Source organism: Nicotiana tabacum, chromosome 15, assembly GCF_000715075.1.
Source record: "Nicotiana tabacum cultivar K326 chromosome 15, ASM71507v2, whole genome shotgun sequence".
In the NCBI taxonomy this organism is placed as follows: Eukaryota; Viridiplantae; Streptophyta; class Magnoliopsida; order Solanales; family Solanaceae; genus Nicotiana; species Nicotiana tabacum.
This window is the reverse complement of record NC_134094.1, coordinates 89,787,067-89,801,026: the sequence shown is the minus strand read 5'-3', so window position 1 is coordinate 89,801,026 and position 13,960 is coordinate 89,787,067.

The window sequence follows — 13,960 nt, the reverse complement described above, 5'->3', positions numbered from 1 at the left end:
GGATATGGACCTATGTGTAAACGATCTCAGATTTGAATTTTGATGATTTCAATAGCTCTGTATGGTGATTTTGGGCTTAGGAGCGTGTTCGGAATATTATTTGGAAGTCCGTAGAGGAATTAGGCTTGAAATGCCGAATGTTTTATTTTTTGAGAAGTTTGACCAGGGGGTTGACTTTTTGATATCGGGGTCGGAATCCGATTCTGAAAATTGGAATACCTCTGTTATGTCATTTAGGACTTGTTGGTATATTTGGTTGAGGTCCCGAGGGTCTCGGGTGAGTTTCGGATGGTTAACGGATCAAAAATTGAACTACAACAGCTGCTGCAATTCCCTTCTGTTGGAATATTCTTCTGCCAGATTCGAGCCCAGAATCTCTCATGATCGAAGCCATGATCGAGCCCAGAATCGAGGGCCACGATCGAAGCCATGATCGAGCCCAGTGTCGAGGGCCACGATCGAAGCCATGATCGAGCCCAGGGTCGAGGGTCACGGTCGAAGGATGGGTAGAAAACATGATCGAAGGCCTAGGATCGAGAACCAGGATCGAGGACCCCGATCGAAGGCCAAGATCGAGGCAGAACCGAGGTTGTCTGGGCAGAATTATAAAAATAGGGACTTCGTCCCATTTGCCATTTTTGACAAATTGGAGCTTGAGGAGAGGCGATTTTGATATATTTTCAAGGAAAACTTGAGGTAAGTTCCTTGTGATCATTTCTACTCCATAATATTGAATTATCATCGAATAATCCGACTAGATTACATCATTTTGAGGTTTAAATCGGAGGTTGAAACTTAGAAATTTGCAAATAAGATTTGTAGATTTGAGGGTCGAGTTGAGGTCGGATTTTGGTAAAATTGGTATGGTTAGACTCGTGAGTGAATGAGCTTTCTAGTTTCGTAAAATTTGTCGGATTTCGAGATGTGGGCCCGGGGGCCGGGTTTGAGCCAATTTCGGGCTTTGGTCTAATTTAGTAGTTTTTCTTGTGGAATTTATCCCATTATCGCGTATTGATGGTATTGTACTGATTGTGAATAGATTCGGAGCATTTGGAGGCCGAGTCCAGAGGCAAGATCATTGCGGGTTAGAGATTTGACCGGTTTGAAGTAAGTAACGATTGTAAATCTAGTCCTGAGGGTATGAAACCCCGGATTTCGTATCATTCTACTATTTTAAAATGACGCACATGTTAGGTGACGGGCGTGTGGGCATGCACTGTTGGAGATTTGTGACTTGGTCCGTCCCGTAACAACTGTGAAGTTGCATACTTTGTTGAAACCATTTGATACTTATATGTTTTAGAAAGAATTTCTGTAAATTGGGCTGAATGCCATGTTTGGGCCTTGCGCCAATGCTGTTTGGACCCTTAGGGGATGTTTCTTACCATCCTCTCACTGTTTTCGATTGAAAATCTATACTCAGTCATGTTTATACCTGTTTACCACATAACTCAGTTGTATGACTCTATTTTGATGCATATAAATGTTTTGGGCCGAATGCCCTATTTTACTGTAATGCCCGAGTGAGGCCAAGGGACTGATTTGTGAGGATGAGTGTGGATTGGGGCTACCCGCCTACAGCATATTTATGACTGAGTGAGGCCGAGGGCCTGATTTGTGAGGATGAGTATGGATCGCGGCTGCCCGCCTGCAGCATACTTTATTATTTTGGCACGTGAGTTGTCCGCGCAGATTATAGCGCTTGGGCTGAAGGAGCCCCTCCGGAGTCTATACACACCCCCAGTGAGCGCAGGTACCTACTGAGTGTGAGTGCCGAGTGCTGAGTGATTGGGAGGCATGAGCGATTGTGAGGTATGCCTGAGTGGCAAGAGTGATTATGAGGTATGCCCGAGTGGCGCGAGTGACTGTGAGGTTTGCCCGAGGGGCTGTATATGAGTGATGTTTTGCCCGAGGGGCAGTTTATGATTTCATCATTTTTGCTCACCTTTGCATTGAGCCTTTGTTTGAAAAACTGTTGGAAAGATGTCTTTAAATGATTTTTACTCGAACTGGGTTTAAACTAGATAATTTGATTCAAATCCTAATTTTTTTTAAAGCATGTGGTATTTTACTGAGATTTCCTGATATGAACGTTATATGCTTTATTGCTAGTCACTACTGCTTAGTCTTTATTTATTGTTGTTACTTACTGAGTTGGTGTACTCACGTTACTCTCTGCACCTTGTGTGTAGATTCAGGTGTAGCTGGACACGGTAGCGGTTATTGAGTGTTCTGGTTGCAGATTGTTTTGGAGATAGCAAGGTAGTTGTTTGACGATCGCAGCCCCTGCTCTTCTCCCTCTTATCTTCCTCGAGTTGTATTTAGCTATTTTTCGGGCTAAGTTAGCCTTGATATTGTCAGACAGATTGTAGTATATGCTCATGACTAGTGATACCCCGATGTCAGGCTTTTCATTCCGCACTTCTGTTTTTTCCTTGATTTGAACCCTTTAAATGGAGGTTTTATGTTATATAACCTTGGAATTATCTTTAAAATGAAAATATCGGTTTGTTTTGCAAATGAGTCGGCTTGCCTAGTTCCACGATAGGAGCCATCAGACAGAGGTTAGTTTGGGTCGTGACACCCGGGTAGAGCTTAACACAACCTTTTATCCGTAGACTGACTGACAGTCAGAGCGGACAGTTCAGATCTTGGAAGATATGCTCAAAGCATGTGTGATGGACTTCGGAGGGCAGCGGGATCAATTCTTGCCTTTGGCCCAGTTTTATTACAACAACAGTTATCAGCACAATATCGAGATGGTTCCATTTGAGGCTTTATATGGTCGTCTATGTCGTTCGCCCATCGGATGGTTTGATCCCGACGAGGCTAAGTCATATGGTACTGATTTAGTGAAGGATTGGAAAAGGTAAAGTTTATTTAGGAGCGACTTCGCACAGCACAGTCCAGACATAAGAGTTACGCATATCAGAAGGCGCGTGATTTATCATTTATGGTGGGCGAGAAGGTTCTCTTGAAAGTCTCACCAACGAAGGGAATCATGAGGTTCGGGAAGAAGGGCAAGTTGAGCCCAAGGTTTATAGGTCTATTTGAGGTGTTGAGACGAGTTGGGGAGGTTGCTTATGAGCTTTCTTTGCCTCCTAGTCTAGTGGGAGTTCATCCGGTTTTCCACGTGTCTAAGCTCCGGAGGTATCATGACGACAGGTCACATGTGTTAGACTTAAGCACGGTTCAGCTAGATGAGAGCCTGGGTTATTAGGAGGAGCCAGTTTCCATTGTTGACAAGCGGGTTCGTTAGTTGAGGTCCAAGAAGATTTCTGCGATAAAAGTTTAGTGGAGAGGCCAACTAGTTGAGGATGCGACTTGGGAGGTCGAGGAGGACATGCGGAGCAGATATCCACACCAATTCAGCACTCCAAGTATGATTCTAGACCCGTTCGAGGACGAACGTTTGTTTAAGAGGTGGAGAATGTAACGACCCGATCGGTCATTTTTTTTTCTAGATTCCCATTCCCATAAATAAGACTCCTCGTATGTGCTTTTACTATTTTATGACTCACGGGTATGATTAGTTCGAGATTTGGAAGGGTTCGGGTTGAAATCGGAACACTTGGTTCCTTAATGTTGGCTAATAAGGGCTAAGTTTGACTTGAGTCACATTTTTAGTAAATGACCTCATAAACGGGATTTGAAGGTTCCAATAAGTTGGTATGATGATTTTGGACTTGGGCGTGTGTTCTGATCGTGTTTTGGATGACCCGGGAGCGTTTTGGTGCCTAATATTGAAATTTAGCGTATTAAAGGTTTAAAAGTTCTTTGAATTTGGGTTGGAGTAGGTTTTGGTGTTATCGGGGTCCGATTGGGATTCCGATCATGGGAATAGTTCCGTATAGTGATTTAAGAATTGCACGCAAAATTTGGTGTCATTCCGAGTAGTATAAGTATGATTCAACGCGCTCGGAGTAAGTTGGAAGAACTTGAAGTTCATAAGTTGATTCAATATGGTTTGGGGTGTGATTCTTAGTTATGATATTGTTTTTCGCATTCCGAGGGTTCAAGCAAGTCTGTCTAATGTTTACAAACTTGTTGGTATGTGAAGCCTCGGGGGCCTCGGGTGCAATTCGGACGATGCACGGATCTATTTAGAGCTCAAAAAGGGCTGCTGGTGCACCAGTTCTGGTGTGCCCGCATCTACGAGCTCGCAGAAGCGAGCCTAGGGCCGCAGAAGATCAAGGGAGTGGGCTGTCTTGTGGTCATAGAAGCGGGGAAAGGGCCGCATCTGCGTAGGCGTAGGTGCAATATTTCTATCGTAGAAGCAGCGTGAGACTGTGGCCTGTAGACCACAGTAGTGGTGAAAGTTCCGCATAAGTGGACTTGCTTCTGCGAGGAAGCAACCGCAGGTGGGCTTGGAGGCTGGCCAGGCATGACCGCAGATGCGACCTAGCTTCCGCAGAAGCAGTTCTGCAGATGCGGGAGAGCGTCCGCATAAGCGAAAATCACTGAAGGCAATTAGGTCATTTAAGACGGACTTAGACCATTGTTTTGACTCATTTCTTTCATTTTCTTGGGCGATTTTGGAGCTTTTGGAAAGGGGTTTCCACCTAGCTATTTGAGGTTAGTCATTTCTATCCAATATGAGTTAAATACATAGATTATGGATAGATTTTAACATGAAAATTTGTGAGAATTTTAGGTTTAGATGAATAAACCTAGGTTTTGATAAAAATGAGATTTAACCACGAAAATGGTTATGGAGTTGACTGAAAATTATATATCTGAGTTCATGAGGTTATGGGTAACAACTTTTTTCGAAAATTTCCGGAATTCGGGCTAGTGGGCCTGAAGGCTGAATTTTAAGAATCTTCCAATTTGGGTTGGATAATTACTCTAATAGCTAAATCATTAACGTTTGAGCGTATATTGATTAATTTATACAATATTTGTCTAGTTTCAGATTGTTCGGCACCGAGTTGAGGCTTTAGGGTGAATTTGAGGCCGGAAAGCGAGCTTTGAGACAAGCTAAGTCTCTTGCTTAACCTTGTAAGAGGGAATTTACCCCATAAGTGATTTAAATTGCTATTTGCTTTTAATTGTGGGGGCTACGAGGTCACGAGAGTCTATGCGTAGCTACAAACTATGCTTATGCCCGGGTAGTTTAGGACCCGAATCATGAAATACTTGTAATGTTGCACCCTACTTGTTAATTAAAGTTCCTAAATTATATTGGAACTTGATAGAGCAATTGTAAAATACCGAATTTCACTTACTTGAGTTTTGGCGGGTTACTTGACTGTTAATAAGAATTGTGGTTCCTTATACATTAGCCTTGTATTAGCTCTTAAATCGGTTGTTCATTAAGTATCCTCTCTTCTTGTGGAGCGGGCTGAATGCCTCGGCAGTAGATAGATGCATCTATGGTTCGTGTTGCTGGACCCTCGGCAGTGTACACATTATTCTGGATCGGGCCGTACGACCTCAGCATAATCGTGCTTGATAACACTCGGAGTTTAATTATATATTTTATATCTTTTCATGACTTGAGAGGCTAAAATTATATGAGACAGAAATTTATTTGGGACTTACCATGTGTGAAAGAATTATTTACTTCCTGCTTGTTATTGAGTTATTATTATTATTATTTACATAACCCATGTTTATTTAGAACTTCTGTATTTCTTTACTGTTAGCCCATAGTAAGTGTCTATGTCGACCCCTCGTCACTACTTCTTCGAGGATAGATGTCACGACCCAAAATCCAACTAATCGTAATAGCACCTAACCCAACCCGCTAGGTAAGATAACTTTCAATTATCCAATTTAAATAACAATTATTAAAGTAATTTAAGTGAATAAACATCTTAATCTTATACATCCCCCAAGAACTGGTAGTACAAATCATGAGCTTCTAAGAATAGAGTATACAAAGCGGAAATGAAATAAATACATAGTCTGTTTGAATAATACATAAATAGAGATTTTATAAATCTAAGACTACCCTGAACAAAAGACAGCTACAACAAGAACGCATGTACATCTTCAAGTCCCGCAACCATCGAGCACAGCAACAACAGCAGCCAACATCTGCACGCAATGTGCAGAAGTGTAGTATCAGTACAACCGACCCCATGTACTGAGTAAGTAACAAACCTAGCCGTAGGTTGAAAGTAGTGACGAGCTTCCACCAAGGTCGGGTCCATAACCAATAGTCCACAATAGTCCATAATAACATAAAACAAATAATACCAGAAGTAACTCAGAGATAAAATGCTCAGCCAAATCATGATTTCAAAAATAATAGTTCTTCCTTTCAAATACATCAGTGAAAACCTAAATCGTTTGCCGAAGTTTTCAATAATATAAATAATTTGAAAACAATAAATTTCTCCAAAACTATTCTCAATAATAAATAATATATTTCATTTTCCTTCCGGATAACCCGTGTAAAACAAATGCATCTCTATGCCCATTTGTCAAAAATGTGTGAGAAATCATGAATGATGTGATGTTGTACAGCATGAGAAAAAATACATCTCTATGCCTGTATGTCATGTGTGCATGCCAATGCGATGCAATTCAGTGATAAAATCATAAACACCCCCTCGGGCAGAACATCACTAATATACAGCCCCTCGGGCAAACCTCACAGTCACTCGTGCCACTCGGGCATACCTCACAATCACTCTTGCCACTCGGGCATACCTCATAATTACTCATGCCTCCCAGTCACTCGGCACTCGGCACTCGCACTCAGTAGGTACCTGCGCTCACTGGGGGTGTGTACAGACTCCGGAGGGGCTCCTTCAGCCCAAGCGCTATAATCTGCACGGACAACTCACGTGCCTTAATAATAAAGTATGTTGCAGGCGGGCAGCCCCAATCCACACTCATCCTCACAAATCAGGCCCTCGGCCTCACTCAGTCATAAACCTCTCAAGCCCCTCGGGCATTTCAGTAAAACAGGGCATTCGGCCCAAAACATTTATATGCATCAAAATAGAGTCATAAAACTGAGTTATGATATGCAATTAAATGAATATGACTGAGTATGAATTTTCAATTTAACACAATAATTCACAGCAATATGACCTCTGTGGGTCCTAATAATACTGGCACATAGCCTCAACATGATTTTTAATATGCTTTTCAGCTCAATTTCTTTAACACATAAAATCGCATGGAAAATGCCAAGGTTATTTAAATATAAAATTCCATATAACAATTATGTCACAATTTCTATAGTGCACTCCCATACGCCCGTCACCTAGCATGTGCGTCACCTACTAACAATTCACAAAATACAAATTTTCAGGGTTCATACCCTCAACTCTAAGATTAGAAGAGTTACTTACCTCGAACAAGCCGAATCCAATGTTGAGCAAGCTAAACAATGCTCCAGAAATCCCATTATGCGCGTAGCAACTCACGAATGGTTCGAATCTGCCAAAATTAATTTGATTCAGTCCACACAATTTAGAGGAATTAATTCCATATCAAAAATGCTAATATTTTCCACAAAATCCAAAATTAAGCCCCAAATATCACCCGTGGGGCCCACATCTCAAAATTCGATAAAACTCACAAAATACGACAACACATCCAATTACAAGTTCAACCATACTAATTTCACTCAAATCCGACTTCAAATCGGTATTCAAACTTGAAAAATTCGTTTTGTGACATTATAGAAATTTCCTTCTATTTCTCTTGAAGATTCAGTAATCTTACACCAAAAATGAAGATGAATTCACGGAATATAATTACAAGGGAGTTAAGAACACTTACCCCAAGTTGTGTGGAAACTTTCCTCTCCAAAATCGCCCAAACCGAGCTCCAAAATGTCCAAAATGAGGAAAAAATCTCGGAACCCTCGTTTTAAATACTGCCCACGCATTTCCGCACCTGTGGTGCCTGGGCTCGCACCTGCGCATCCGCATTTGCAGATAAAAATGCGCGCCTGCGAAAAACAGCCGGCCCTCTTCACTACTTCTTCGAGGATAGATGTCACGACCCAAAATCCAACTAATCGTGATGGCACCTAACCCAACCCGCTAGGTAAGCCAACTTTCGATTATCCAATTTTAATAACAATTATTAAAGTAATTTAAGTGAATAAACACCTTAATCTTATACATCCCCCAAGAACTGGTAGTACAAATTATGAGCTTCTAAGAATAGAGTATACAAAGCGGAAATGAAATAAATACATAGTATGTTTGAATAATACATAAACAGAGCTTTTTTATAAATCTAAGGCTACCCTGAACAAAAGGCAGCTACAACAAGAACGCATGTACATCTTCAAGTCCCGCAACCATCGAGCACAGCAACAACAACAGCCAACATCTGCACGCAATGTGCAGAAGTATAGTATCAGTACAACCGACCCTATGTACTGAGTAAGTAACAAACCTAGCCGTAGGTTGAAAGTAGTGACGAGCTTCCACCAAGGTCGGGTCCATAACCAATAGTCCACAATAGTCCATAATAACATAAAACAAATAATACCAGAAGTAACCTAGAGATAAAATGCTCAGCCAAATCATGATTTCAAAAATAATAGTTCTTCCTTTCAAATACATCAGTGAAATCCCAAATCGTTTGCCGAAGTTTTCAATAATATAAATAATTTAAAAACAATAAATTTCTCCAAAAATATTCTCAATAATAAATAATATATTTCATTTTCCTTCCGGATAACCCGTGTAAAACAAATGCATCACTATGCTCATCTGTCAAAAATGTGTGAGAAATCATGAATGATGTGATGTTGTACAGCATGAGGAAAAATACATCTCTATGCCTGTATGTCATGTGTGCATGCCAATGCGATGCAATTCAGTGATAAAATCATAAACACCCCCTCGGGCAGAACATCACTAATATACAGCCCCTCGGGCAAACCTCACAGTCACTCGTACCACTCGGGCATACCTCACAATCACTCTTGCCACTCGGGCATACCTCACAATTACTCATGCCTCCCAGTCACTCGGCACTCGGCACTCGCACTTAGTAGGTACCTGCGCTCACTGGGGGTGTGTACAGAATCCGGAGGAGCTCCTTCAGCCCAAGCGCTATAATCTGCACGGACAACTCACGTGCCTTAATAATAAAGTATGCTGCAGGCGGGCAGCCCCGATCCACACTCATCCTCACAAATCAGGCCCTCGGTCTCACTCAGTCATAAACCTCTCAAGCCCCTCGGGCATTTCAGTAAAACAGGGCATTCGGCCCAAAACATTTATATGCATCAAAATAGAGTCATAAAACTGAGTTATGATATGCAATTAAATGAATATGACTGAGTATGAATTTTCAATTTAACACAATAATTCACAATAATATGACCTCTGTGGGTCCCAATAATACTGGCACATAGCCTCAACATGATTTTTAATATGCTTTTCAGCTCAATTTCTTTAACACATAAAATCGCATGGAAAATGCCAAGGTTATTTAAATATAAAATTCCATATAACAATTATGTCACAATTTCTATAGTGCACTCCCACACGCCCGTCACCTAGCATGTGCGTCACCTACCAACAATTCACAAAATATAAATTTTCAGGATTCATACCCTCAACTCTAAGATTAGAAGAGTTACTTACCTCGAACAAGCCAAATCCAATGTCGAACAAGCTAAACAATGCTCCAGAAATCCCATTATGCGCGTATCAACTCCCGAATGGTTCGAATCTGCCACAATTAATTTGATTCAGTCCACACAATTTATAGGAATTAATTCCATATCAAAAATGCTAATATTTTCCACAAAATCCAAAATTACGCCCCAAATATCACCCGTGGGGCCCACATCTCGAAATTCGATAAAACTCACAAAATACGACAACCCATCCGATCACAAGTTCAACCATACTAATTTCACTCAAATCCGACTTCAAATCGGTATTCAAACTTGAAAAATTCGTTTTGTGACATTATAGAAATTTCCTTCTATTTCTCTTGAAGATTCAGTAATCTTACACCAAAAATGAAGATGAATTCATGGAATATAATCACAAGGGAGTTAAGAATACTTACCCCAAGTTGTATGGAAAATTTCCTCTCCAAAATCGCCCAAACCGAGCTCCAAAATGTCCAAAATGAGGAAAAAATCTCGGAACCCTCGTTTTAAATACTGCCCACACATTTCCGCACCTGTGGTGCCTGGGCTCGCACCTGCGCATCCGCATTTGCAGACTAAAATGCGCGCCTGCGAAAAATAGTCGGCCCTCTAAAATATCGCATCTGCGCCGCTATTCTCGCATCTGCGGGCTTCGCAGATGCGCATTCCCCTTCGCACATGCGGCCTCGCAGATGCGGCAAATTCCTCGCACCTGCGAGCATTGCCCAGTCCCACTCTTGGCCATTTCTGCAACTTATTTCATGCACATGCGGCTTCGCACCTACGATCAAAATCTTCGCAGGTGCGATCACACCAGTAGGCAGCAGTTCCAGCATTTCCTTAAGTATAAATTTGATCCGTTAACCGTCTGAAACTCACCCGAGGCCCCCGGGACCTCAACCAATTGTATCAACAAGTACCATAACATAACATGGACCTACTCGAGGCCTCAAATCACACCTAGCAACATCGAAACGACGAATTATACCTCAATTCGAAATCATTGAACCTTGAAACTTCAAATTTTACAACTTATGCCGAAACACATCAAATCACGTCCGATTGACTTCAAATTTTGCAAACAAGTCACATTTCACATTATGGACCTATTCCGATTTCCAGAATCGGATTCCGACCCCGATATCAAAAAGTCAACCCCCCGGTCAAACTTTCCAAAAATTCAACATTCGGCAATTCAAGCCAAATTCCACTACGGACCTCCAAATAATTTTCCGGACACGCTCGTAAGTCCAAAATCACCATACGGAGCTATTGGAATCATCAAAATTCGAATCCGAGGTCGTTTACACCTAAGTTCGCATCCGGTCACTATTTTAACTTAAGCTTTAAATCTTGGAACTAAGTGTTCTAATTCCTTCAAAAACCTCACGGGACCCGAACCAATTACCCCGACAATTTACACAACAACTGTAAAGTACAATTCGAGCAGTAAAGGGGGAAGCGGGGTTGTAATACTCAAAACGATCGGCCGGGTCGTTATATTCTCCCCCACTTAAACATGCGTTCGTCCTCGAACATGCCAAGAGTTGTTTCCAAGCCATCAAATCACTGTTCCATCTTACCACACACGTACCCGGGGGTGAACCCACGTCACCCTATTCCATATAGGCTTGACTACACAATGCAACTGAAAATCATTAATTTAACCTTAGCCCATAAACCTTTGGAATTAAATTTCCAACCTTTAGAATTTCTTTCAAGACACGAATCCTATATTTACACACTGTATGAATCCGAACAAGTTGCATCGAGCTATAACTATAACCACGGATATAATCAACCAACATATTACACAACTCGCATGCTCGCAGCACCATTCCTGATCGTAGTGACTACTCCAAAACTAATCGCATACTAGTATTAAACCCATATCGAGCCAAACCTCATCCCCAAAACCTTTCGTACATTGTTGATAATAAAAAGAAACACACAAAATTTCATGACTACTTACCAGATCAACAAGTCACGGAACTCTCTCGCCCCAACCAGAACCATAATCGCTTTCTGAGCCGACTTTCAATATCATCCTTCCGAACATACCGTAATCGAACCTGATAGTACCCATTCTAGGTCCAATGACCTTATATTACTAAACACAACTATTCCACGGACATGCCGCACCAATATAACTCAGAGCCACAGCCCATGCCATCCGTACACCAATATGCAACAATTCAAATGTACTCAGTCATGAAAATGACTCAAATGAGAGAACTGCCTCGCAAGATTAACAAGTACTGCCACAACAAAATACTGAAAATTCATCATACACCGTAGAACCATCACCCGATTCTAACACAAGGTTCATACCTTAACATAGCTCCGCTGCAATAGGTGTCCCCATCCAAACGTTGGTCCATATTATATACCCCGAGCCACCCTGCTCAAAATCAATAACCACGGAGAGGCAAATGACAAAACTGCCACACAAAACCTTTAAGAACATAACCATTACACAATCGATCATGCAATACCCAAATACTCATCACGCTCAACTTTCACTATAAAGCTCAAATAGAACCGCACCATTTGTGTACATAACCAATGAATCACAACTCCTCGTAGCATAAAGGAGTAACTCACAGATCATTTGAGAACGCGAATAAGTTCAACATCAACCAAGTGACACATCCCTCAATAATAGTAGTATGGAGCCAACCATTCCGGCTTGGTGTAGAATACACATCTTAGTTGGGCCTACCTATGAACCCCCAAATCAACTCGGTTACCCACAAAAATATAAAAATTCTTCCGAAAATCCATAATGACTGAATCATAACACATTCTATCATATGGCTAGCTCCGGCCACAATTTCACAGTCCACAACCATAAAACAATCCACTCCTGAGAACTCCCAATCTCCAATTCCATAGAACACGCGAATCACCATATTTGATTCCATCTCCACTGCCCGAATGCCTAATAACTCTCTCATACATGATCATCCCACAAGAAATACTTTAAAAGTTCTTCCGTGCCAATTGACAAAATTTGAATATCGGCAGTCTATCAACCATGTGAGTATCGCAATACTAATTTATACCTCCGTAAGTAAAAATACAATGCGCCTTCTGAAGTCCGCCCCCTTTCTCATACAACACCAAGTAGTAATAGTATTCATCTAGTTATTTGAAACCGTTCATGTTGTCCAACATTCGTTACCTTCTCTTCAAAACTGTACTACCAACTTGTACATGAAAATCTAACTTTCGTACAACACATAATATCTATCTTGCCATCATGTGAAAAGCACAAGAATCTTATTATCAACTTTGAGTTACCAATAATTTACATACCATTTTAGTTAGAAACCTTTCTCTTGCTTCTTTCCAGGAGGAAATCACAATTCACCATAACACATTCTCCACACCGATAGAGACCATCAAGAATACCTTGGAATCTATTTGCACGTAATCAAGCCCTTAAAACTAAGTTCCTCTAACCCGACCAAGCCACGTAAGTCACCAAGTCTAGGTGTATTTCCACAAAGCACCTGTAGAAAACCCTCATATCATAAGCACTCAAAGAACCGATCATATTCATTACCATACTGATCCAACCTACTACCAAGTTGTCCTATTTCTCCAAGTACCTTCCGAATTTGTCTTGAAATTGATACTTCTCCTTGCTAAAATACCACGATCTTTAACCACAACTCACCCTACAAATCTTAGCATAGAACCACAACGCCCTACGGCCCATAAGCAACTGTATTCTTCTTAAGCACCTTCAAAAATACTACAACTATAACACTCACTCTGAGAATACCTTATGTGAATTTGAAATTATTCTTCTTACCTTCCTTATACAAAAATGTAGAATCCATAGTCATATAGAATTTTCGCAAGTCCAGGCACCATCAAACGCAAATCTCGGATTTTATCCATACACAAGTCCGGAACATTCTCACTTGCTATATATAATTCTCAAACCCACTGAAATTGTTCTCGAGAGTCACCCACTTTGCTCAATCTAATTGCACCGCCCAAATGGGCCAAAAGACACGTGCCCCATTAGCGCCACAACACTCAAAGAAGTAACTCTACTTTAACACCACATATCAAATTCATACTCCGTGCGCACTACATCATTCACCAATAACAACTCACTCATCCCGCGAATTTCATTTACTCATACGTGAAATATAATCCTTAACCAGGAATTTCCTTATTTGAGTCATCCTCGATCTCAACTTCTGCAAGTCATAGATAACCCACAAGTACGCCTCAGACCAAAATTAAAATTTAACACCTAACCATGAAATTAAATTGTCAATAGCCAACTCCCCCACTTGACTCAAAGCCATATATTAAAACATTCCATAACTCACAATACCAATACTCTCTTAC